Source organism: Phodopus roborovskii, unplaced genomic scaffold (genome assembly GCF_943737965.1).
Source record: "Phodopus roborovskii unplaced genomic scaffold, PHOROB, whole genome shotgun sequence".
Lineage (NCBI taxonomy): Eukaryota > Metazoa > Chordata > Mammalia > Rodentia > Cricetidae > Phodopus > Phodopus roborovskii.
The window spans coordinates 8,695,840-8,701,839 of record NW_026126549.1 but is presented as its reverse complement, the minus strand read 5'-3'; positions in this window follow the sequence as shown (position 1 = coordinate 8,701,839).

The window sequence follows — 6,000 nt, the reverse complement described above, 5'->3', positions numbered from 1 at the left end:
CCCACACTGAATCCAAAACAAGACAAAACAAAAAAAGTTAGCTGACTCAGTTCTCATCTTATGCAATGCTGTAGGGGAAAAGCCCAAAGGCCAAAGCTGTAAAAATAAAGCTGCCTGCTATCTGGCCATTGGCCCAACTAGGGCAGAGCTCACTGTGTCTGGTCTCCTCTGATAACCGCTATGGCCCAGCTTCACTGACAAGCCACATCTGGCTCACTATCGCTTTCTGAATGATGCCATTTGGAAAGCACAGACTTGGCAAAGCAATACCCAAAGAAAGAAAACAGAGCCGAGCAATAGGAGGAAGCACTTACTATATTGTCTGGAAATATTTAAAATGCTCGTCCTGGGTCCTTATTCCTGGGGAATGAGATTTGACTCCTTGGGGAGGTTCACAGGCACATTTTGAACAAAGTGTTTCAGGAAATTATCATATATGTATAATGCACACACACACACACACACACACACACACACACACACACCCCACCAGTCTCGTCTGACCTTTTTGTTTCATTGATGGAAAAACCATAGCCCAAAGGAAGACTACACAGCTAGTTAGTGGTAGATCAGGATGTTTGGAGTCCTAGACCCCTACTTCTGACACTGCCCCCCCTTAACTCCCATTCCTCTGGTGATCTCTGTCACCACTACCGCCAGCACCATTTCACCATTGCCACTACCTTACATAAAGTTATTGTCCTTTTCATTAATCCTGTAAGGCAAGTACATCTGTTTACTCTCTGTTCGTGTCCCCAACCTTCACAAACTATGTCTCCTGAGGGCCAGCGTCTGTAGTCAGGCCATGTCCTAGTATTTATGATCCTCCTTTTTGGTAAGGTCACTTCATATTTTGCATTAATGAAAGCTGGACATGTTTCATAGCTTCTCAAGTAGAAGCCTTTCTCCTTACCTGGGGGCGGGGTGAGGATGGGGGGGATGTCTCTTCGCACTATGAAACTTATTCTCTGCTCTCTTCCTCCAAAACTCCCACAAACTTCAAAGTCCATGCCATCAAATTTCATCATCCACCACCTACTTGCTCCTGCTAGGTATATCAAACTACTCCCTTCCATTCATTCATTACGTTAGCACCTGGAGCCCCACCCCTACTCCTATCAGCACTCCGGTGACGTCACAGCCTGGAAGAATAGTGAGTCACTCAATACCTGTCCTCTGAGTTCCATGACCTCCTCACCTCCAATAACCCCTGAGCCCTGCCCTATTTCAGTCATACTCCTGTACTCCATCTTCCTGCCTGTCTCGTCATCACCGATGAGCACATACCACTCCTCAAAACCTTACGTCAACACTTCTCAAATCCTTTCGTCAACACTCCTGGCTCTCTGGCACTGATCTTTTTGCCCTACAACCTTTATATTTGTTTAAAGATTCGCAGAACCACACTACATGTAGACACAAACCAAATGTGTGGTCCTCCCCATACAGCTTCTCTTTCTTCTTGTGTTAATTTCATGGCTTATCGTTAGAATGACTGTTTTGTGAATTCTCTTATTTTCCACACCCTTCCCCTTTCATCAAATTCATAAGGAAGCAGCTCACTCAAAGATAAACAGATACCTCTTTTGTGCCTTCTGTCAGAGTGGTTGAAATTGTGGAAGAGATTTTATTTGGTTTTGTCTTTTATTTTGAAACAAGGTTTCATTATGTATCCCTGATTGGTCTGGAACTCACTATGTAGACCTCAAACTCAAACTGGCTTCAAACTCACAAAAATCTATGTGGGCCTGCCTCTTGGGTGCTGGAATTAAAGGTGTCTACTGTGATGGCCAGCCCTGCCTGGCAGTTTTATGATACATCCTTAGGTGCCTACTTTTCGACTCCATAACAATAGCTCCCCCTTCTTCCTTATACTTCACACGTAGCTGGTTTAGTCTGGGTCCCCCTGAAAGCCACACCTGAGACACAGGCGCACCTAAAGATTTCTTTACAATCCCAGGGACCCAGAGAGAACTGATGACCAACACTGGCAGGCCAGGAAGGGCTGCTGCTACTGCTGTCTGATGAGCAATCTAGTAGGACCACCTGCAGCTCATGCGTCACCTCAGTTCCCTGGTAAAGGATGGCCCTTTACACTAACTCACCTCTGTAAAATTTGTGGACATTCTGATCAGCAGCCGAGGGATAGCCCTAGAACAGCCACTGTCACCATGCTAGCAAAGCAAAGCTGTCATTATTTATTTATTATAATGTATTTATTTTGAGATAAAGTTGTATTATGTACACCAGGCTATCCTTAGACTCATAACCCTCCTGCCTCAGCTTCTTCTCCCCCCCACCCGCCCCCTGGAGCTGAGGACCGAACCCAGGGCCTTGTGCTTGTTAGGCAAGTGCTCTACCACTGAGCTAAATCCCCAATCCCCTACCTCAGCTTCTTAAGAATTGGAATTACAGGTATGTATTGCCACAGTCAACTACCAAAACTGTTTTGAACCCGTGCAGAATTGTTCAGTGCAACAACCCATAGAGGAGACAGTGGCTCAGAGAGGGTTTGAGATGGAGCAAGCAGATGTCCCTCACACCTATCAAGTCCTTTATGAACTCACTAATGCCAATTTGAGTCTTTCAAGACTTCGACTTACAGATGCCAGGCATGCTGTCACAAACCTATACCTCTAGCAACTGGGAAACAGAGGCAGGAGGATTGAGAGTTCAAGACCACCCTGGCCCACACAATGATAATCTCTCAATTATCAAAAACAAGCAAAAGAGATTCAACTTCAGCTAGGACTTACAATAAGAGCAGGAGTGATCCAAGCTCCAATCTTCCCGTCAAGCTGATCTTAGATCATACCGCCATCACTGTCTCTACCACCAGTTCTCCATCTTCCTCCAATCCCAGGAAGAGCTTGGCTGGCAGACACTTAGCTTTTCTCAGCCCGTGACTACGGGTCAAGCATGCAACTCTCACAGACCTCTGGGACGGACAGGGACTGTCCTGCCTTCAGTGGGTATCTAGCAACAATCCAGCTCCTTGCTGTGTAGCGAGGTGTGAGGAGAACCTGGGTCAGGGATCACAGATTTACATAGGAATTGGAGGGAGATGCTCAAACCCCCTTTTTATTAACTCGGGGACCGGAGGGGTGGCTTTTGCAGGACCTACTATGTGCTTCAATTCTAAGTAAGAGCAATATCTTTACCCTTGTTTTTTATATATGGGGACACAGAACTTCAGAGCAGGAAAGTGCTTGTACAGGAGAACTGAGACCGAAGTCTTCCTCTGTGCCCTTGCCAGCTGCCCCCACCCAGGGCGCCAGTGACTTGTGAGGAAGCTCCTGTCAGGCCCCAGATCGTTCAATGTGATTAGGATTGACTGTGAAATGCATAAGAAACCACCAGTGTTGAGGGGCTGTCAGAATTAGTGGCCACCCTACAACTTTCTGTGAGCTCTTCCCTCCTTCCTTTCCTCCCTCCCATCCTTTCCCCTCCCTCTCTCTCTCTGTCTCTGTCTCTCTCTCTCTCTCTCTCTCTCTCTCTCTCTCTCTCTCACACACACACACACACACACACGCACACACACACACATCGTTCTGGGGTTGCCCTGAGTAGTAAATCAAAGCCACAAGAGTCTTTCTATTTCTATTCACCCGCAAACACACTCTCCCTGTCTTTCTGAGAGCTTCCCTGTCCACGGATGTACATAGTCAGCAACACAACACCCAAATAGGCCACCTTTTCACGGGTGCTGGACCGAGTCCACGAGGTGGCAGAGTTGAGAGGTGGCCTGGGCTGGGCTTAGGGCCAGCTGTAGAGGCTGCTGCCTCCCCAGCAGGGACAACCGCAGTAATAACAGCGGGCAGGGTGTGGGCAGGACCCAAATTAGAGACTCAGGCTCTCATCAAGGGGAGGCAGGGAAAGCAGCCAAGTGCTGGAGCGTGCTGGACCCACTTGAAAGCACTGGTCTGCGAAGAGGGATCCAAAGGGAAACCCTAAATCTGGACCTACTTAGAAAAGACAGCAGCCACAGCAAGGGCAAGCTGCTGCGAAATAGGGTTGGATCTCCCAAGCGCCACAGCAAGGGCATCCTGACCCCGCTCCCCTGCTTTCCTTACTCTCGAGAGCACCTCCCCCAGGGTCTCAGCCTCCTTATTAGAGTATACAGCTGTTTGGTGGCTCTTAGTGTCATTGTCCCCAGAAGAATGCCCCGATCAATCTGGCAACCCAAAGCCACTGGAAGGGATTGGTTTATGGCTGGCCTCTTCTAGCTACTCAGCATCACCAATGCCTACTTATGCCTACTTATACGTAAAAGGAAAGCATGGGCACCTGGCACAGGCTCAGGCCAAACTCTCTGCTTGGAATCTTATCACTTCCACTATGTGCTGGCTGGGACACCATGGACCATAAAACAATGTACCTTTGCCTGCCTCAAAAGGCAGGGGTTGGATATGCTGCCTACATACCGCCTTTCTCCTAGACTGCCATAACTGTGTATGAAGGGGTAGGACTGATGTGTTTACAATCGTTCGTTCATTCTTGAACAGTATGTGAACCATCACATTTTTACAGATGGGGAAACCGAGGCTCCAAAGTGAACAGGACTTACCAGATTGACAGAACACTTTTCAGGAACTGAGATCTGAAATCCAGACTTTGTGACTGGGGGAGGGAGCATGCTTTTGTAGTCTCTCAATGCCGGAGGCCCAGAAAGACAGGCAGAGAAGTAGGCAGACTGAGCTGTCCTGAGCCTCTGTTAGAAATGGATTCCAAGTAGGCTCAACTTCACTTTGACTTCTATTTGGTATCCTGGAATCAGACCAGTATCTGGAGCCAAAGCTCTTGATGCAGGACTAAAGGCTGGGTCCAAATTAGGTGGGCAACAGGATCGCTGTAGGTGGTCTTCTCTCTGTCCTTCCTTCTCTCCTGTCCATTCCTTTGCCACCTGCAAATAGCTCTGGGGGAAAGTGGGGTACCACGGGACTCAAAGCAAAGCTGCAGATGCATCAAAGCCTTGCCCTTGGGCCCTTTTCAAGGCACTGTTTATGGATCGGAGCCAAACAGAGGAGCAGAGGTTGTGGAGTTTTGGTGCTGTGCAAGGCTCTAAGTTCTCCCCAGCTTGCTCCTCACCTCCCTTTACTTCTCGATGCCCAGTGCCAAGCCTTCAAGTAACCACCCTGCTCTGGCCCCTCCCCAGCCAAATAGGTACCAGATGTGCCGTGTAGAATTATGACAAAATGGGGACCAACAGCTCCACTCAAACCAGCAGAGAAAACACAATTAGGCAAAGCAAACAGTGCTGAAGGAGCGCCAGGCGAGCCAAGTGTCCGGGAGCCCACCTGCAATGCATTTCCAGGAGCCCCTCAAAAAGCCATGCCTTATAATGGGGGACAGATGGAAGCTCCCACCCTGAAAGGGGGGGGGGTCTCCAAGAGCATAGCAAATCAAGACAGACACCATGCCAGGGCCTGGAGAGGTAGAAGGAGGGGGATTTATTTGTGTTCCACCCCAGAGTCTCCAGGAAGGATGTAGGGCCCGTGGCTGCTGTAAAAACCCAAGAACTCAGTGCCAAAAAAACAACCAGAAAATTGGCCCAGTTCCCCCCTTATCTTGCAATCTAGACCTCCAGCCTGAGTGAGCTGGGAGTTGCAATCACTGAAAGGAGGGTATATTGGAAGGGCCAGGTTTACAATAATTTTCTTTCAGAGGCTTGCTTCAGATCCTGGGCTGAAAATAGCAACTGCAGCCTTGGGCAGGGAGGTCTCCCCGTGGCTTCTTGAAGCACCAAACAGGTCGGCAAGCAAACATCCAAAGCCCTGGGTGCTGTGGTCCTGATGCTCCCCTCCAGCAGCGGCTGGTATGGAGTGCTTGTTAAGCCTCCATGGACACTGCAGGAAGGCAGGCACAGGGGATCGACACAGAAGCCTCTGCCCTCTGAGAGCTGTGCAGTGCCAGGGGCAGCAAGGGAGTGTTGTTCTGGGGATCAGAAAGCTGTGCCTAAACTCCAGTTCTGCAATTTAGAAACTTTCCTGGGCTTGTTTT